Source organism: Canis lupus, chromosome 34 (assembly GCF_003254725.2).
Source record: "Canis lupus dingo isolate Sandy chromosome 34, ASM325472v2, whole genome shotgun sequence".
Classification (NCBI taxonomy): domain Eukaryota; kingdom Metazoa; phylum Chordata; class Mammalia; order Carnivora; family Canidae; genus Canis; species Canis lupus.
This window is the reverse complement of record NC_064276.1, coordinates 33,738,437-33,759,672: the sequence shown is the minus strand read 5'-3', so window position 1 is coordinate 33,759,672 and position 21,236 is coordinate 33,738,437. Positions and strand designations below refer to the sequence as shown.

The 21,236-nt window shown below is 37.6% G+C and overlaps 1 long non-coding RNA gene across 16 annotated transcripts in view; it reads left to right on the top strand.

Annotated features, from left to right (window-relative positions):
* The first annotated feature begins 5,991 nt into the window (after positions 1 to 5,991).
* The window catches only part of LOC125754319 (uncharacterized), a 33,264-nt gene continuing 18,019 nt past the window's right edge, over positions 5,992 to 21,236 (top strand). For 5 of the 16 annotated variants that reach the window (XR_007408242.1, XR_007408237.1, XR_007408239.1 and 2 more), the window contains exons 1-2: positions 5,992 to 6,161; positions 7,146 to 7,259. This is a non-coding gene — a long non-coding RNA (uncharacterized LOC125754319). Of the gene's footprint in view, positions 6,162 to 7,145; positions 7,260 to 8,472; positions 8,554 to 9,388; positions 9,451 to 15,894; positions 16,082 to 19,489; positions 19,537 to 21,236 lie in introns of all 16 variants that reach the window. The other 11 variants (XR_007408240.1, XR_007408238.1, XR_007408248.1 and 8 more) reach the window with 11 other exon arrangements.

Sequence of the window (21,236 nt, the reverse complement as noted above, 5' to 3'; positions counted from 1 at the left end):
CATTGTAACCAGGAAAAAGTGATATTCTAATTGGCCAGATCTCTGAAATCAGGGACATTTTATTAGATAATGGGGATTCAAAGCTCAATAGGATATGATCTTTGATCTTCCAGTTAATAAAGTATTTACAGGGCACGATGAGTCACAAAGGAAGTTATGGCTAGTTCTACTCAGTAATCAGAATACCATAATGTTTTCTGCTTTGGTATCTTTTTTTAAAGATTTTATTTATTCATGAGAGACAGAGAGAGAGGCAGAGACATAGGCAGAGGGAGAAGCAGGAGCCCAATTGGGACTTGATCCCAGGACCTGGGAGTCACGCCCTGAGTCAAAGGCAGAAGCTCAACCGCTGAGCCACCCAGGTGTCCCCTGGCATTTTCTTTAGTATCCTTCCTTATGTTATGCTACTTTGCCACATGGATAATAAGAAAACAGGCAACAGGTAAGCAAACAAGCTTTGACAAAAGAATTCTTATAGCAACAGAAAAAACATGAAATCAGTACACTCCATAAATTACATGACTATAAACAAAATGTTGTTCAAATTTGTGGCAGAGAAGTAGCATTAGCTCATCTCTGTCTCCTCACTTCACATATAACATGCTTTAGTGATGCTTTTTGAATACTCCCTGATGTTATTTTTGTTCGTGTCATTTCTCCCATACGCAACAGTTAAGTACTCAAAAGCAGAAGACTGTGCCTTTTTATCTTTGGACTCTCATAAGTCATAACACCTCATCCATATTAGGAGCTCAATGAATTATTTGCTGAATGAATGAATGAGCAGATAGCTAATTATATAAGGTATGTGACGTATCATTCTAAATGCTTTACATGTATTTACTCGTGGCATCCTCCTAGCAATCCTATGAGATAGATTCTACTTATACCTCATTTTACAAATGAGGAAATTAATACCTAGAGGGCTGTTACTTACCTAAGAACTTGTAGGTAAGAATGAGACTTCAAACCCAGGCAACCTAGTTTCAAACTGCTCCAGCTGCTGTCTTATTTTTTTAAAAAACAAACTTATTGAAATACTTTATTAATGAATAGGAGTCAAAAGAGAAAGAAATGAATGTTGTACATCTGAACAGCAACAGCAATCGGTCACCTGTGACAGAAACAGGAAGATTACACTTAGCTTAGAAATTGTCAAAGCACAAGAGTGTTATCCATTAACTGGATGAGTCAAGTGATGATGCAAGGGAAAACTTGCAACGGTGGGCTAAAGCAGTCATCTGAGTGGTTGTTAGTGTTGCACAAGGGCTGAGAAATGATTCCCTTTTGTTCTTAGGAAAGCATGTAGAAATAAACAACAGTAAGTGACAGTCTGTTTCAACTCTTGATGATGCAAAGAAACCATATTCTGAATTCAGTAGACAGCAAATCACTTGACTCATACAATAAAGCTTAATAAGCCTGGTTATCATAGAGGAACCTCGAGGCTTTAACAATAATAGCAATAAGAACATCACCAACATGAGCACGGGACCACCGTTAGAGCCACCTGGGACTACCACTTGCAACTGTATTTGGAGTTATTTCTTATTGTTTCTGTCTTTGATCTATGATTATTGCTTTGATCTTAACTTCTACAACTGACTAGGTTAGGTCAAATCTAGCAGTAATCATGGATGGCGCCAGGAAAAATTGCAATATGAATAGTTTCTCTGTGCTACTTCTTTAATCTCTTTTTCTTTGAGGATTGTCTTAGTGTACTCTTGCCTCGAAATAACTGAAACCCAGACTTAAACTAGTTTAAACAATAGTAAAATAATTTTACTCATGTTCAAGGAGGGTTAGAGTTAGGACAATCTTCTGAGCTGCCAGTTAGCTCACAATGTTATCGGAGATCTAGTTTGTTTTTATCTCTTTGCTCAGATAGATATAATGTTTCTCTCCGGCCAACCTCCTCTCAGTCACAGAATGGCTGCCAGTGGCCATTGCCATCTTTATTCATACAGAATGGGTGAAAGACTCTGGCTACCTGTGACAACATCTTGAGAAATAAAGAGAATATATTATGTGGAAATAAATGACTGTATAGGCCACAAAGTCCTTGATTCAATAATGAACACAATGATAGTCAAATTCATGAACCATAAGTTGCAAAGTTACCCAACTAAAAACTTTAGTGAAGGAGCTTCTGACATAAGATTTTAGAAAATACAAAGCACTGGATCAGGCATTATTCTTTTCCTGGGGATATGGGGGTGGGGAGAGATAATATTAGGAAAAAAATTATAAACCTGTTGCCATAAAATTTAAATTATATCTATAGTTAATCTGTGGATAGTTATAAAAAATGTTTTGGCCTATTTTGAGTGAATGAGTAGAGTTTTCCTATGATAGTCAAGGTTCATTTTAAAGTAATCTTCTAACTAGTGATTTGAATCATTGAGACATTAGTCAAAATGTTGTTCAAATTTGTGGCAGAGAATTGTGTTTGTTCCCTTAATGCAGCAAACTCGTTGATATTTGAGGTTAATTTTGCTCACCGACGTTGTGACACATGAATGATACCACACTACTCCTAACAACAAATCAGTAGGTAAGGTTTGAACATTTTCTTATTGAGTCAGGAACTTATTTTGAAAGCATTTCTCTTCATGTAATGGAATGCACGACTAACAATTAAAATAAATGACTCCAACAGATGAGTTTAAAAACACACTGCAAAATCTTGTTTTTCCATACCTAAAAATCTTCAGCACATCTCTTCTCACAGATCATTAGCTACACATCCACATGCACACACAAGCCACACCATTTTATTAGTATGCGATAAAAATTTGTTGTTTTTCCTATCCGATATTATCTTTGGTTTCCAAAACCTTGGACTGAATGAGATTGCTTTTACTTCTTGGAGTTGTATTAAATGTTAAAGATCACATAAAAAAAAAAGAGTTGCAAAGTTCAGGGACCTTACCATCTATTTCAGAAATAGGTGAGCAGTTGATAAAATTGTAAAACTGGGAATAGTCAATCCCACATTCCGTGCCGAGACGTTAAGTGCCATAGGGAGCACTCCCATAAAGGAGTTGTGCTCAATGCAATCTAGTGTCTCATTGTCTCTGAAATTCTCTCCAGTCCAGGAGTTTCATTCACTAAAGGTCCAAAAATGCAAATAACGACTCGTGTATGTGGCATTTGCATCTGGATTCACAAAAAAAAACAAAGGGACTTTTAAAATTGTGTGTTGGATGTCTAACCAGAGTTAATGTAAAATAGCGATGATTGGATCAAAATCTAAACAGTGGAGGGACACATTCTAGCAACTTACCGTAAAGACACTGGGCATCAGTGAGAATTACGGGTTTTATAAAGTAAACATAAAATATATAAAATCTAAATGTAAAATACATAAAAATATTTGATATTCCAAATTCTTTATAATTCTGATTCCATATTAGTTTATGTGTATGCTCTCATTATTTTTAGGAAATAAATTCATACTTCCAGAAGGGAAAAATCCGTTAGCTGAGAGAGAGTCATATGCAAAACTGTCCATTGATGGTATCAGCTCCTCCTGAAGATGAATAAGAAATAAAACACATAGTCTTTGCTCTCAGAAGTTTATAATCTAACGAGGGAGAAAACAACGAGGCAGCTGAACTCACAGAAAATAGTAAAAGGCAAATCACATCTTTATGTGAAAAATTTTACTAATTCCAACATATATATATATATTTTAAATCTAATGTAATTCTTCCATGATTTGTTTTACTTGCTTAATTATAGACATAGGCTACACCAGGATATTCTTGAGCCTGGGGAGTATTTGATTTAATAGCTATTTTCTAATATTTATTTCCTCTCCTGAGTCTCAAAATTAATCCCACACCTAGGAGTTAGGGAAACTTTAGAAGGCTTTCTATTGAAACTTCAGAGGAAATTCTTCAGAGGATTTTATACGCACTTGGCTCTCAGGATCCTCTTGGCCCAATCCTTGCTCCTACCATGAGCAAAGGTCAAATAGAACTATTGTAAACTTTTCATTAGAGCTTGTCCTGTCTTTGACATTTTATTCATTTATGTTTAAAAATTTATTTATTTTAGAGAGAGTGTGAGCAGGGGGAGGGGTAGAGGGAGAGAGTAAGAGAAACTGCAGCAGGTTCCACGCTGAGCGCAGAGCCTCACCTGGGGCTTGGTCTCAACCACCCTGAAAGCAGGACCTGAGCTGAAACCAAGAGTCAAGCACTTAACCAACTGTACCACCCAGGGGCCCCTCTCTTTGACATTTTAAATGTTGCTATGAAGAGTTCTGGATAGAAATTCTGCAAAAAAATATCTATCCTAGACCCTGCTGCAGTCCCCCTGAAACCTTGAGTTGGCTTATAAACCAAAGGAAAGGAGAAAAAGAAAAATAAGGGAAGTAAGCAAGCATGAAGCGAGCAAGTGCTTTGAAAGGTGAAAAGGTCTATTTTTAAAATTTGTTTTTAAGATGAAGGAAGGAAAGGAATAGTCTTTGGCTCTCCTGTCCAGATCCCACCAAGCAGGGGAGCTCATGGTGGTGGCGTGGTGGCGGGGACTGTACAGGACTCTGAGCGCTCCATCCTGTGCTCTAACCACTGCACTGACATTTCCTGCTTAGTTTTCAGAAATACATTTTATCGATCCTACACTTGCTTGATATATAAAACAAATTTCATAAACTTAAGACCCATATAAAAATAAAATATGATTTATCAGTCAGAAGAATTTCCTGACCCAGGATGCATGGCATTACCTTAGGAACATACCCCAAACCACAGCATTTCTCTAATGGTGTCTTTTAAAAATTCCTGACCTCCCACCACTTCTGCTCTCACAGATTTTTCCTGTTTTAGCAGTACTCTCATCCCATCAAACAGCTTTCAGTGGCGTTATTTATTTGGGTAAAAATAACAGGAGTGGAGATGAGGGACCCATCAATTCCAACATAGACAGAAAAAATGACTGAAATTATCTGGCTGTGGAGTTACTTTCTTTTTCACTTCATAAAACATCCCCAACATTCATCATATATCAACTTTCTGAGTGCATTTCAATGTGGCCACCATGTTTGTCAGTTCAAAGAACTTGCACAGCCTTGTCTGTTTGTCTGAAGCTGCTGATGGTGCCTTCGGTTTCACTCCTGGTCTTCTGGCTCCCCAACAAGAAGCAGGCCTTCCCCATAAGTTCCCACACCCGTCTCTGGCTGCCCGTTCCCTGGTTCCTCAGGCCAGAGCCCCGGGAAAGAGCTGCTCAGTGGGAGAGGGGTGGGGGCCCCTTTTGGATACCCTGGTACTGGTACTTCCAGCCTGGTATGAGCACCTTCCAAGGAGAAATCTGAACAAGATAGACAACTGGACAGAATGGGTAAAGCACTGGTCTGGGAGGGACCCCAGGGGTCTGAGCAATTACTTAGCGTCTCTGACCCTCCATCCTTTCCCCTTATGAAAAGCAACAACAATGGCACACAAGCCCTCATTCCCACCCTGTTTACCTCACTAATAAGATAGGATCGGTGACTGAATCTCATGTGTGGCAAAATCTTTTTAAACTCTCCAAGACATCACACATCATCGGCTCTCATTAACACGGATATTCTGAACACGGTTAAATGGTCTGCTGGGGAGGTGGCCTCCCTGAGTTCAGTTAAATGGTTCCCTTCCTTCCCCCCATTCTCCCCACTGCCAACCACCTGCAAAGGCAGAGTATGAAGTGGGTGGGTATCTACGACAGGAAGGCTGTTACCTACTCCCCCACAACACAGTTCCTAATTAAAACAAAATCCCATCTGTTAACATTTCCCTCTTTCTTCCTCCTTTCATCCGTGGGGGTTATTGTGATAGTTGGGATCCCGGTGGTGTAAAAAGAGTCATCCCAAGGTGTTTCTCTAGAAGGAAAAGAATCAAGACATCTGTGTATGACGCACTAAGGTAGTCATTGGCAACCTCCCTTCCATTTCCGGGTTGGCTCATTGTTTACCTAATTGCCAGTAATAATATTTCATTGTGTAAAGAATGTTGGCACCCGGGGCCCAGGTTGCAGTTTATTGATGGCTCAGAGTTTATGAATTGATGCCCTCAGCAGGTTGCTGCCCTGATGAATGGCAATTACTGCGGCTCCCACAGAGGCAATTGTAGTCAGAGCATTTACTCCTTTCAAATAATTGCCCCTGAGAAGTTGAACAGGTAATTGTAACATCTGAAAACCATGCTTTTGGCTCCGAATCAAAGAGTATTAATCTCCATAACAGAGGTGTTTTGGAATGACCCAAAAGAGTTGTTAAAGAATGGTCTCCAGAGTGTTTAATTTTAAGATGAATTGGAGAAACCTTAGCAAGACCCCCCCCCCCAACCTTCCGAGCGAAAATTAAAATGTTGTAAAGACACCCAGATTGTCGTTAGGGGTGCCCACCTTTTTGAAGTTATGATACTCTGTGGTGATTGGTTGATTTTAGACTTTATGCCTACCATTACTCCTCCTTAAAATTCTTTAAAGCACCTTGCTTCAGCCAGGCTAACCTGCCCATTAACCCCTGAAATGTCGTGTTCACTCTCACCCTAAAATATTTGATTATACTACTCTTTAATGCCATTCAATAAATGTGCACCATAAAAAAATGGCAAAAGGTAAAATTATATGAAATACCATTTAATTGTATACTATGATTTAGGTGGATTTAATTAATTACTAAAGGCCCTTTAATACAGAGCACTAAAATCTTAAAATCATGCATATGTCTTCTTAAGAATCCAAAGGTTACCTTCTACTCTAGTTATTTCTTTAGGGCTTCTACTCTGTTTATTTTGGTGCCATGGGAGAAATGGGAAATAGCCACATATTAGTTTATTTGTTTAAACTTCAGTTTAGGGGGAACTATTGCAAACATGGGAAAGAAATACGAAGATACTAATCCATGATGTTTTGATGGAGGGAGGGGAAGAAAAGAGCATCAAGGAAGAATGTTAAGTGTAGAGTCACACCTACAGCTTGGAAACCTTTGTGTGAAATAAAGGTCAGAAATCTTTGAGAGATGATGGTGGAGGAAAGGAAGGAAATAAGAAAAGGAAAAAAAATCCAAAATATACAAGGGTATAGACAAATCATAAGCTAGTTTTTAATTCTGGAATACTTGATGTTTAAACGTTTATTCTTCTCAAATTTGTTGGCAGTAAACCCAGTGCACCGAAAACAGCCAGGTATCTCTCCTTCAAGGCAATCTGCCCATCGTTATTCAAAGTACTAGGGGTTTAAAAAGTGTCTTAGCATCATCATATTTCAGACTGGTAAGTAATGCCAAAAGGAATGATTAGAAGACTTCAGATTAAATTATGAGTTGGTTCTGAAACATGAAACAATTAGAATAAAAGCTATAAAAAAGTGATTAGGGAAGTAAATATGGGATAAAATTATGAACATGGGTAAAGTCATATATGAAGTAATTCTATAAACACGCACACACACGTGAATGCATGACTAGAAGGAGCTAAAGGATACCAACATGAAGATATACTTATCCATACAACCGGAGACATAAATTTCCTTAATCTTGATTTACCTTAAGGTTTAATACTCAAGAGTTTCCATCTTACATAATCATGACCTTGTTCTGCTAATTAGATTATTGGAACTGAGAGTTTTATAGGCTGATAGAACAAGACATGAATTTTAGAGACCATGTATTCCAGACGCCTGCCTTGAGGCAGATAAATATCTGAACCAAGGATGACAAATAGGTTTTAACTTAGAAACTAATTCCAATCCATTTGTGGTTGACTGGCTAGAGCAATGCATTGAGGTGAATTCTGAGGCTGAGTTTAGCTCCAAGCGGAGGAGTACTGAGTCTGATTGATCATGTAGGGTCTAAATTGCTCAAGTCCAGGAATAAGAGTCCAGACACATATTGGGATGGAGTCTGGCCTTTACTGCTATGCATTTGCCCTTCACAGTCTAAACTATGGAGGTAAGAAGAAGGTAACACACAGTATAAAAACTCAGGAGATATTCTGGGGCGTAGTTACATACTACAGAAATATTTCACCTGCCTTTTCTTTTGCCAAAATTGTCCTTCACATTTTAGGGGATTTTTAAAATTGACTTCTATATCTTGAGGAAATCTAAAAGATTTCATGCCATAAGCTTCTTGTCCTTCATTCCTTAAGGTTTGGGAGGTCAAAACAAAGAGGAAGTGCAGAAAATGAGAGACACTGGGAATAGTGGGCCAAGTCAATAGCTATCCTTTACTTCAAGCTCTTATCATTCACATGACTGCAGTCACTTAAGGCCTCCACCTGGTTCATGATTTTTTCCAAAGCTAATTCTACCTAAAGCTTGGTTAAGCCTTGCAACCACAGATGGCAAGTATAGTCATTTATCCTAACTGCAGACTATTTGTACCTAATGGTCACATAGCATAATTAAAAATTGTTCATACTAAAGGTGTGTCCAGTTCATTTGCGGTAGGCTTTACATGATCTCAACAACCTCTGTTGTCTCCAGTCCCTTTTTCATAGAGGCTCATCTCTTTGGCATGATTTTCTACTACAATTTAAAGCAATCAAAGAACATTGAAGTGCTTTGGTGAGTCTACCGACCCTGAACTATTCTCTTTCTTTTCCAGTGGCTTGTTCATTCTTTCCCTGTGTCCTCTCTTTGTTCTTTACCTTCCACCTTCACTCTAATGCTTCTGTTCATAAATTCAGCAAACATTCAGTGATAATTACCTTTAATTAGTTAAAATACCAGACACTGCAGTGGGCATGTTTTTATACTTTCTTTTGGTTCTTCACAGCACTCAAAAGAATTCAATATTACTGTCCCTATTGTATCTTTGAGGAAATTGACAATCAGAGATATCAAGTAATTATTCACTATCACATGGTGAGGGGATACCCAGATTGAGACTGGAGTTCAGCAATCCTCTTTTCTGCAATCCTCTTTCACTTACAAATCGCTGCTTACTACTGTGACATCGAGGGGCACCTGGGTGGCTCAGTGGTTGAGCGTCTGCCTTTGGCTCAGGGTGTGATCTGCGGGTCCTGGGATCGAGTCCTGCATCAGGTTCCCCGCAGAGAGCCTTCTTCTCCCTCTGCCTATGTCTCTACCTCTCTCTCTCTGTCTCTCATGAATAAATAGATAAAAACTTAAACAAAAATATTGAGACATCTACAATGGCACACGAGACATTATCCAAAATTTCAAAATTTTATGGAACTTAAAAAATTAGAAAAACATCTAGTTCATTATCTAGTTGTTTCATGTCCCATATCTATCCAATCATATATATCCATTCTGTTCCTTATTACCAGCACCAATAGCCTGCTCCTGCCCTTATCATCTCATGGTTGGGATAAAAGTCTCTTCACTAACACCCTAAACTGTGTTGTATTCTTTCTTTTATGTAATCTGCCTGCAGATGTTTTTTTCTGCTCAAAAACCTGGAGGGCTGTTTTACCTAGTTTGTCAAGAATCACTTAGGTGGGTACAATAGCAACTGTGTGATTAATTACACATATTATTGATTTGTTTATATGCTATCCATTCATTTGGTAAGTAATCCTTGAGAATGTAGCCCATATTAGGCTCTGTCAAAGATATAAAGGAGAATCATTTTTGGTAAAGATGCTTTTGGAGAAATGAGAAGAACTTAGTACTAGACACAAAGAGCTGCAATGCAGAACCAAACATAGTCCTGAAATAAGAAAGGTGGAGATTAAGAGTTTCTGAAGAAAAACAACTGGATCAATCAGAAATCGTGAAGAAAAGAGGTAGCATCTGAAGTAGACCTGAGGGGAATATGTTTCTGGCTTGTGGAAATGATAGAAGAGGCTGGGAACACATTGTTAAGGCACAGCCATTGGAGCCATGGGGGTGTTGGGGATGCTCTGGAAGCCATGTGCTGCGAGTTGCTGGGGCATAGACTACCTTCTGCTCTGACTCCTGAGTCACACTGGGTGGATGCTGGTGCTGCTCTTTGTCTTTGTAACACTCTTCCATCTACTCGATTCTGGCTTAGTTTCTGGGGTTCCCTCAAAAATTCTCTCTCTCTCTCTCTCTCTCTCTCATTAAACCACACCTAAGGTCTTTCCACACTCTGAAGAGTTTGATTCTACTTGGCCTCATCAATGTTGCTATCATTTCTGTGTGCCAATTGTCTAACCGAATCGGATTATAGTCTCTCCAAGGTCAGAAATCCATTCTTTCTAATCTCACACAAAACAGAGCCTAGGGCTGTGCACACAGCAGGCAGTCGGTAAACACTGGATGATTTATTGAATCTTTAGTTATGAATAAATGAAACTGGCCACAGATAATGTGGTTAGAAAATGTTAAATGAATGTTTCAGATTTATCCCAAATTGTTAGCTATGGAAAAAACTAAACATCAATTTAAGAAAAGAGATGACCTTTCTTAAAAAGTGCTGGGTACACCCTATTTCTGTTAGAGATATTTCTCCAATCAAAAACACTCATGTTGGACGCATATTGTGGTATGTATTTAGCTTTGAAGATCTATCTTAAGAAAGTAGGGGGGGAAAAACCCTCAGTCATTTCAGTTTTAAAGCAACATTTTCGATTTTATGTTGAAATGATTCATACCTCATTACCTACTTAGACTGAGTAATATGCTTTCTAACCAGAATTATTTCCATAAATATAAAGAAGTCTATTTCATCTTTCCCCATTAAAATTCAACTTCTTTTATTAGTGCAGAATTATCACCAGATTAAAATTTAGAATCTAAAACGGCTGATAATTTACACACATTCTTTTATTGAAATCTGCCTATGGGATCACCTTGGCAGAATTAAACTCAACCAGTTAAAAGAATAACTTCTGTGAGAACTGCCAGAAAAGATGAGAACCCAAATTATATACACGCAACATGGACATAGAGTGTCCAAGCTGACCCAGCAACTGAAAAGTTTCATGATTCCTGCTGAGAAAATTAAATGAAGAACACTGTGTTCCTCCTCTGATTTATGCTTAGTCTGATATTGATTGTTGCCACCTCCTGACTAAGAATGTATGCAACTTGCCCAGAGAATAATTACCTCTGCTCCCCATCCTAGCAATCTGCTAAATCTTTTCTCATGTGAGAGAAAGTTTTACCAACTACATATTTAATTTTCAGTTTTTCCTACTGTTATTTATAGTTGCATGCATATTTTTGTCCTCCCAATTCAACTGTGACTTCTCTTATGGCAAAAGCCGACATTTTTCTTTGTATGCCTATTCGCTCTGTCACAGTGTTTTGAACAAGGTTTATTAGTTTTGGTAGAAACAGTAGAGGATGAAATATAACAACTTATCTTTTAAAATGTATTTCTAGTAAAAGTGACAATTGTTTTCTTGTGGGTTTTTTTGTTTTTGTTTGTTTGTTTGGTATAACTATCAACTAAGTCAAATATCTCAAACCATTGTCTATCTAGAAATGTGGCCCAGGACAAGATCAAACCATCGTACAGTGACACAAATTCTAGCTCATACTAAAGGTGCCTATTACAGAACACACACTGTTCAGTTGTTGAGCATACACATCCAGCTGTTGGATGTATGCCTGGATCAAAAATGCTCAGTGAGTTGGGAATTATTTGCTGCGTTTGAAGAATACTGCCTTTGGTTAAATAAGTTGGGTTTTATCTCTTGAGAACTCTACATATATACTCTAAATTTTTTGGTAGATTGCTGTTCCCATGGCGTAATGACATGGATCAGATTAGAAGTGTGATACCCCTTCAGTGTTCCCCCCAAAACACAGTTAACCTTGAGCTAAAGCAATCTTGCTGAATCATTGATTGAAGTTCTTGGCACTGTTCTTTTATACCTTCCCTTTGACCTTGCAATTTTGTCGAAACTCCTTCTGCCCTCAAACCCTATTCTAAGACACTCATATTAATAAGAATATGTATTTTTCTCACACAGGCTGGTTGCCACATTTAGTCAAAATTAATTAAATACACACACACACACAAAATCACAGGTAGTCTAAGGTGCCTTAAAATATGCGAGATGATACTAAACATATGTACATACAATTCAAGTTTTCATCACAAACTTAGTGCCAAATAAAGCACATCTCTGTGAGAAACACTTCTTAGATGTTCTAACAAAAGAGTATGTTTTACATATAGAATTGTGAACTTAACTTTATGGGGACAACTCATTATAGAAATGATAGAAGAGTTGCATATTAAAGAATAAGGATTTTTTTTTTCTAGGAGAGAGGGGTAGTTTAGGTATAGGATGTGCATGAGCAAAACCAGTGAACGTTCAGAGTAAAAACTTAGAAGGATTCTATTAATTACATTGTATAGACTATGGCCTAAAAGTTGAGGAAAGACAATGGTGAATAAAAAGTGTTCCCCACCATTATAATCTAGTAGGAAAAGCAATTTAAATTACTCAGTTATAAAACTTAAAAATGGTATAAGTGAGTGGTCTCTATACAGGGTGAAAATATTGCGGGACTGTAGAGAAAGGAGGGAACAGGGTAGTAACCCAAGAAGTGTTCTCAGATAAGATAGAATCTGAGCTAGCACTTGAAGGAAGAGTAAGAGTGTGAGAGGTCAAACCAGGGGAAATTCCAGGGCATTTCTGGGGGAGGAGAGAGGGAGAGTGAACTGAAGCACACAGAGAACAGTTCGCAGACCATCGCAGATGCCAGTGAGACAGGAGAGTGGGGCTTTTTGGTTGCAAGATGGGGATGGAAGGGGGCAATGTCACTGAAAGCTGGAAGGGTGGTTTGAAGCTGAGTGGCAGAAATGTTTGAGTCTTGGATTGAGGACCTTTGTCACTGGGATGAGGCGAGAGTGTCATGATTTGGTGTGTGTACTCGAGTTCAACAAAACCAAACTTCCAGAAATTTGGGGGTCATCCATGATGAGTGATTAATTGTTATTGTAGGCAGGAGATAGCAAATGATTGTGTTCAATGTGAGGAGACATGGCCGAAGCTGGAGGGTGGGAAAGCCTTTCACACAAGGAGAGGGAAGGAGTAGAGAAATGGGAGAAGATTAAGAAAGCACTGCAGGGAGACAGGAAGGAGTATCTTGCACACAAAATTTTCATTCTTTGAAAATATATATTCAGACACATTGCCAGGGAATTTGGAGCACTTTGGCCTGCTGGACTTCAGCAAAGACCTGGAATACATGCTAAGCAGCTCTTTGAAATGTTGAGATGATATAGGATCCTCTACTCCCCTCTTCTTTATCCTCTCCTTCACCATGTCATCATCCAACCCAAAGTTCATTTATTCTATGAATCTATGATGTCACCCTCTACAACCTTTCCATACATCATTTTGTAACAAACCATAAAGGATAATTCTGTACAATAGCTGTTCAAGGATGTCTGAGTGGCCTGTCCTTGTCAATATGAAGGACAGGAAATGACTAGAATGGTATTCCCAGTAGTACTAAAAGAAATTTCTTTTAGATCCACAAAATGTATTGATCTAAAATCTATTCTTTAGGGTACTTTGATATCAAGCTAGTAATTTATAACCGTATTATTTTAAATCTTTTGTAGACATTTGCCCATTTATTGACATATTTTAAATTTTTTCTTAGTATTAAAAATTTTTTTCTTATTGTATGATTTACCATTTTGATTCCCAACATTGGTAATTAGTGCCTCCCCTGGCTGATCAGTGTTGCTTTATTGTTACTAACTCTTATTACTACTTTTAAAAATAATTTTTGCTTCTGTTGAATTTTGCTGTTGCATCTTTTGTTTCTATTTCAGTAAATTCCTGCTCTTATATTTCTTCTACTTTCTATGGTCTTTCTTCCTCTTTCTTTCTTTTTTTCTTTCTTTTTTCTTCTTTTTTTCTTTTCTTCTTTCTTTCTTTCACTCTTTTTGAGATGACATTTAGACGTAAATTTTTCAACTTTTCTTCTTTTCTAATATATGTAATTGAGGGTACGTATTTTTTCAAAGCAGGACTTTAGCTGTTGCATTTCACAAGTTTCTGATATTTATAGTGTTGCTACACTTTGAAAATACCATTCCTTTGGCTTCTGACCTTCATCATTGGTTATCAGTGTTATTTTTACTAACTTGTAAGGAATATGTCTATTTTCTTTGGATTACCTTAAGATACTCTCTTTGTTTTGTTTTAACTTTGTGATGGTCCTACGTGTTGTTGTTTCCATATTTATTGTGTTTGGAGTTCATAGCACTTTTGACTCTACTGAATGACATTTTTGTTAGGATTTAGAAAATTCTTTTTTTCTTCCTTTTCAGGACTCCAGCTACAATTGTGGTAATTTCCTCCCTCTTTGTTCTCTACCATGTCTTAAATGTCTTTTAGGTCATTTTCTGTTTCTGTTTCTTTGTATTATTGTTGTTCTTTTATATCTTTATTTGGCGGGAGGGAGAGAAGAGAGAAGGACAAGCAGAGCCTGACATGGGGCTCGATCTCACGATCCTGATCCCACAAATCAGGGCTTAACTTATTGAGCTACCCAGGTGCCCCTCTGTTTTTTTTTTTTTTTTTTCTTAATACTTTTTTTTCTCTACATGCTTTAGTCTGGATATAATTTTATCTTTCATTTCTTTCTTTTTTAAAAAAGATTTTTTTTTTTGAGAGGGATAGAGAGTACAAGAGCCCACAAGCAAGAGGAAGGGGCAGAGGGAAAGAGAGGGAGAAGCAAGCTCCCCATTCAGCAAGGAGCTCAATTCAAGACAGATCCTAGGACCCTGGGATCATGACCTGAGCCGAAGGCAGATGCTTAACTGACTGAGCTACCCAGATGCCCCTAATTTTCTTTTTCTGATCTGTCTTCCTTTTTTTTTTAATAAAGATTTTATTTATTTATTCATGAGAGACAGAGAGAGAGACAGGCAGAGACACAGGCAGAAGGAGAAGCAGGCTCCATGCAGGGAGCCCAACATGGGACTCGATCCTGGGTCTCCAGGATCACACCCTGGGCTGAAGGCGACACTAAACCGCTGAGCCACCCGAGCTGCCCTGATCTGTCTTCCAGCTCAGTAGTCCCCATCTCAGCTCTGTCAAGTTAGATATTAATTTGATCTATTGTGTTTCTAATTGCAATTATTGTATTTTTCACTTCTAGAATTTATAATTTATTTTTTTTAATAATTTATCATTTTTGGCTTTCAATTCTATGCTGAAATTCTCTTACTATATAATGTTTTGAATATACTAATTGGTTATTTTAAGGTTTGTGCTTGATAACTACTATTATCTGGACTTTTTTGAAGTTTGTTCCTCTTGCCTTTTTTTTTTTTTTTCCCTCCTTATTTTTGGGTCATATGATCTTGTAGGCAGTTAAGATAAGGACAAGACATTTTAACCCTATTAGATGAGTAGTCATGGCTAAGGCCCATCTAATTCCAACTTACCCCTACACCTAAAGTGTGGCCCTCTGGGGTGCCCCAACTGACAGTCAGAGGTCTTTTCTAGGACTCCTTGTTGGTAAGCCCTAAACTTCGATTTTTGCTATCCAATCTTAACAGTCTATTCAGCCTCTCCATCTCTTAGCTTCTTGTGATCAGTATACAGTAAGAAAAAATCATCCAGGACATTGGACTCATCTTTTTACCTCTCTGCATTTCTGGGGGAACTTCTTTCATCTTGGAAATAATTTTCAATTTTATTATCCTTACTGCCTTAATAGCTATCCAATTCCTAAACATAAAAATTATCTATCATATCTATCATCCATAATTTATCTACCTAATAGAGATAGAAAGATATATTTGTATGTCTATGTGTGTCTGTGCGTTGTCCAGTTTTTATTTTGTTTGGTTTTTCTTTTCCTTTTTTTTTTTTTTTTTTGGTGGGAGGATTCATCTATGGTAGCTCAGTATTACCAGACTATTAAAGTGCCTGATATAAACTCCTAAATATTCAATTTGTTCAATTAAAATAATTTTGTAAAAATAATTTGCAGGAGGCTCTGACATCCAATGCTAACCTTGAAACTCTGTCATAGAATTGGTTGCTCAAAACAGAAATCAAAAAGAAGGTAAGAGAGAAAAGAAGAAGATGAAGAATTCTGCAAGAGAAAGTAGAGGCAGAGAAAGAAAGGAGAAAAAGAGGAGATACCATGGCAGAGATGAGACAACAGATCATTCCAGGTCTCCAGATCAGTTTCATTCTGAAGCTACCTTTGTTTGTTTGTTGTTTCATTTTGTTTACGTTATATCTCTTTTTTGTCCCTGCCACTTCTTGTCACTTCAATCAACCCATCTGGTAAGTTCATGGCCAGCCCAGTCACTGGATGCAACCCACCGTGCTTCATTTAGACTCTTGTTGGCCTGTAGATCTAGGGCATATATTACCAGCACTTCTTGTACTTACTCCAGCTGGAAATGGGGAGTGAATGCTCTCCTTTTTCCCTCTTCCACCTCTGACCCTCCTTTAGGCCTTTCTTGGTGTTCCTGGCCATCTGCCTGACATCCAGAGTTGCCTGCATTCTGACAAGACAGAGTGGCTCACCTAGCTTCAGAACAACATCAGAAGTGCCAACACAAAGTAGACCAGATACACTATCCAAAATACCCCTCCGTGGTTATTCCAAACCAGGACTAAGCCAGGAGTTGTTCCAAAAATATATCACTATATTTTGGCCTGAGTGTCACTTCCCCACTTGGCAAGCTAGGGCTAGAGAAATTGGAACAGAGATTTCCTGTTAGCCTGTCTTATATTCTCTCCTTTCAGATATACATCTTTTACTTGTCCCATCTCTAATATGACACAGTTGCCTCAGCTTTTACAATTATTGATAGCGTATCAGAAAGGAGCAGAAGCTCTACATTTTGTCTTTGATCTGCCCCAGAAGAATTTCAGCCAAACTGTTCCCTTCACACTAAACAAATGTTATTCAGTGAATAAATGATCAGCTCAATGAATATTCACTGTATATTTGTACTTTCATATCGTGGTTCACAGAACTCCCTCACTATATGTATTTTCTCTTTTTCTTGGCTTGGTGCAATTGTCCCCATCCTTTGGGGTCACCTCAAATCCCAAATCTCAGAGTGTCCGATCCCTATCCCAGTCTGCTCAATGTTTTTTTGTCAATCAACTATTAAAGCAGTCACTTTTTTGTTACTCATTGTGGTCAATCAAAAAACTTCCTTTAACGAGTGCCAAACCATTTTATTGTAAAGATACCTTGCCTCTAAAAATAGATGGGAAGTTCCTTTGGAGCAGGAAAACAGCCTCCTCTTATAATCCCTGTGTTGGGCTCCTGCCTGTAATTTACAAAGGATTATCCTCTATTTAAGATTGTCTTTCTTATCCTCAAAACCAGAGTAGGGCAGAAAAGTGGCCTTATTTCAGTTTTCAAAGCGATCAAAAATTGGAAGTACGGGGAGCATAGGTGATTTCTTCAAGGCCATATCCTTGATAAATGAAGAAGCCAGACTAGAACTAAATATTCTTACTTCAAAGCCAGTGACCCTTCCACTACAGCATATTCTTTTCCACTTTTTAAAACCCTTTTAAGCATCTGATAAAGTCTTTCATGAGCTGTAAGGGCTCCATGAAGAATGAGTGGATAAATGAATAGATAGATGGTCTTTTCAACTCACCATTCAAACACCTAGTTAGAAATATGCCTAGTTGATATTTGCTTCAGAGTAAAAGGAGTCTTCTGAGAGGATGGATGACATATATAAAAACAAGAGCATTAATTGTTGAATGCATAGATCAACATATGAGCATGGATCATTGTAAGAAATAACTAGCAACAACTAAAAGTCTCAGTGCAAACGATGGATTCCACTGTGTCATGTCAATATTTCTACGTTTTGAATCAGACTGTTCACAGACTTGGGTAAATGGGCTCATTTACAAATGATCACCTTCTGCTCTTGTGCCTTAATTTACCCTTACTTATTTGGATACACTCGTGGGCCGTGCCTTGTGCATGGGCACACTTGTCGACATCCAGAACACATCCGGATGACACAGTCTCACTGATGGCATGATCAACTTCCCTGACCCAGCTCTCTGAGGGATGCTTTGAGGCATTTTGAGTAAGTGCATACTGCATGAAAAGAAGAAAAGTTGTTTTTGCAGCCTGAGACCAGATCTTCCAGGAACTGGCTTATCCAGTTCCTGGAAGGTTTTGAAAATGTCAGGCTATCTGTACATTGCCTTTCTGAGGGGTTGGTAGGGATTGCAAAGTATTATCACTGCCACTAATTTACTTTTCTGACAAAGAAAGGTTGTACTTAAAAATGTGGAAAAAGAGAAAGAAATCCTAATGATAGGTTCTTGAACATTATCAGCATTACTGTAAATTAGCTTTTGTGCTAGAACAGCCTATTTGGTGCCAGGAACAATTCTAAAGCTTTACAATACAAAATGGTGAGGTTTTAACACAATGCGGTCTAGACAGAACTTGTGCGACAATACAATCAAATCATTACTGTAAAGTTAAAAAAATAAAAGATGCAAAATTGCTTTTAATTATTTCTTGGTGCCAGATCCCACCCCTCTAAACGAAGCTATTTTTCACTGTTATTTTTTCTGTCCCAGAAGATTTTTTTTTTTCAAGTAACTACCCTGGCCACAGGCAGTGATTTAAAATACTAGGGTTGAGGCTACAGTTTTACTTGTGCCCAAATTCAGATTGACCATCAACTTTTCAGCTCAGCTCTGCCATTGCCAGTTCTTCAATATACCTGTGTTGGGGAATTTAGACCCACAACGCTGCCAAGACCAGGGCCAATTGTTTCATAAGTTGGCAGGCTGGAGCTCTGCTGCAAGTCAGGACAGTGTCCTAGCAACCAAGTGACTCACCTCCTAAATTATCTCATTATTCTCTTACCCTAAATTGGGAGAAAGCTCATAATTTCCTTCCAATATATTTTCCTGCCACAGTGTAGTTTCTCTTTTAATTATATGCAGGAAAGAGGTTTTCATTGTGGTGGTGGCTTGCTTTTCCTTACCATTCAGGGCCTTTTAAAATAGAATACATTCTTCAATGAGTATATGTGTATATACACATATACATACACACACACATACACATATAAATTAAAATTTCATCTGTTGCTTCCTTTAATCTCTATTTTTTTAAAAATATACATTTTTTTTTGTTGGTTTAGGACCAGTTCCAACTTCCAATCCCCAATTTAGATTACATGCTCTGAAACTAACTCCAAACATTTACTGAGTTTGAAGGTCACAGTGCTATTGATTGATTTCTACTTATAATGTATGTTGTCCTAACATGAGTTGTGCTTTTTTCTATAACTTTGGGCTAAGTCCAAAAATGCAAGGATCAAAGCATCTGGACTTGTTGCTTTCATGTTTGGCATATAAAGGGGCTGGCAGTCACCAATGTGGTCTTGGCTGGGCCCTACTTGTTTTCATTCTCTGATGTGAAACAGTTGGGAATCACAGACCCTCCAACAACTAGAGTGGACTCAATAAAAATTGGCTTAATAATCTGCCAAGCATTTGGAAGTGCCAGTCTCCACAGTTTTTCAGCAGTTATTGGCCATGACATGTTTCTTTCTCTTTTTTTTAAGGAAAGAATTTGCTGTGAAATTAGTTTTGAGATCAACATTTGAAATAGGTAAACTATTCATCTCAGTAAACTGACTTTATCATCTTTGATCTCATTTAGTTCATTATTTTACATGTTCTATTTTTCTGATGTGATGGTTTCTTTTATCCGTTTGTCTGTTTCTCATGAAAATCAAACATGGAATACAACAAATCACGGCGAGGGCTTAAACATTTGACCATTCTATCGAAAGTCCACTAATTTAAGAAAGTTATCTAGTCATTTTAAACTTTCCAGTTATTTAGATATAAAACATCCCTTATTAAATAATTGAAATCTGACTCCAGTAAAAAAAATATTGAACATATTTATAAAGCACTATCAAAATGCCAACATTTATTTTGATTAGAGTGAGGAATTTTCCAAGTGGATTTTTTCCTCCATTAAACTCCAGGGCAACACTATTCTTTGCATTGAATTTTATTGCTATGAATATATTTCAAAAGGTGGACTTGTTAGCCAAGGCTTGTAAATATTTTCGTTATTTACAAATTTCATTTGTTTTCAAACTCATCATCCATTTTTACCTTTCTTTACTGCCCTGCTTTCCACCAAAAAAAAAAAAAATGTACTTAACATACATTTGCTACAGATTATTAAGATATTCGAAAAGAAGGCTGTGCCAGGATAAATTTACTAGCATTGGAGATGAGGGGGAAAGGAGCAAAATTGGGAGGGTACATTAATATATTTGCAGCTAAATTAGAGTCCAAACTTGAATTTGAACTTCTTAAGACATTGCAATCAGAAAAAAAGGAAGCAATAATAAGTTTAAAAATTAGAAAAGAAAAAATATTATGATTATTTGTTAATCATGTGTGTACTTTAAAAGTTTAAGAAAATGAATTCAACAGCTTCACAAGCAATAAATGCATTTGTTAAACTTGTTGAAGAAATGTTAATATTCTGAAATCATGCTAGACGGATAAAACGGCATGTTAAAAAAGACAATGCACACTCTTTTCACAATGATAAATTATAGCAACTCAGAATGAATATAGAAGAATAAATTAACAGGATGCATAAGATCCGTAAGAAAAAAATCATACGATGCTACTGAGGAAACAAAATAAGATTTAAATAAATGGAAATGTTTATAATATTTTCAAATAGAGAGAGACAGCATCTTGAAGATTGTTCCTTAATTAATCTATATGTTTAATGTTAAATTCATAAGAAAATAATATTTTCTGGAAGCAGACATGCTGTTTCTAAAGTTCATGTAGAAAAATAAACAAGCAAGAGGAGGAGGAACCATTCTGTAAAATGAAAATAACGAGGGACCACGCCCAATGTTAAACCACATTATAATGCTATAATAATTAAAACAGTGTGATGCTGGCACATGACTAGACAGGTTGATTAATGGAACAGACCTAAAAGGCCAAAAATAGACTCAGATATGGATATGCATTTGGTATATAAAGGTGGCTTTGCAAATTAGTAAGGAGAAAGGGTTTATTCAATAACTATGTTGGAACAATTGAGTAAACACCAGGCAGAAAATGAAGTTGAATCCCTACCTCACATGCTACATCAAAATGAATTCCTAAATGCATCAAGCACTTAAGTCTGGGCAACTCGGGTGGCTCAGTGGTTTAGCGCCGCCTTTAGCCCAGGGCCTGATCCTGGAGACCCGGGATCAAGTCCCACATCGGGCTTCCTGCATGGAGCCTGCTTCTCCCTCTGCCTCTCTCTCTCTCTTTCTC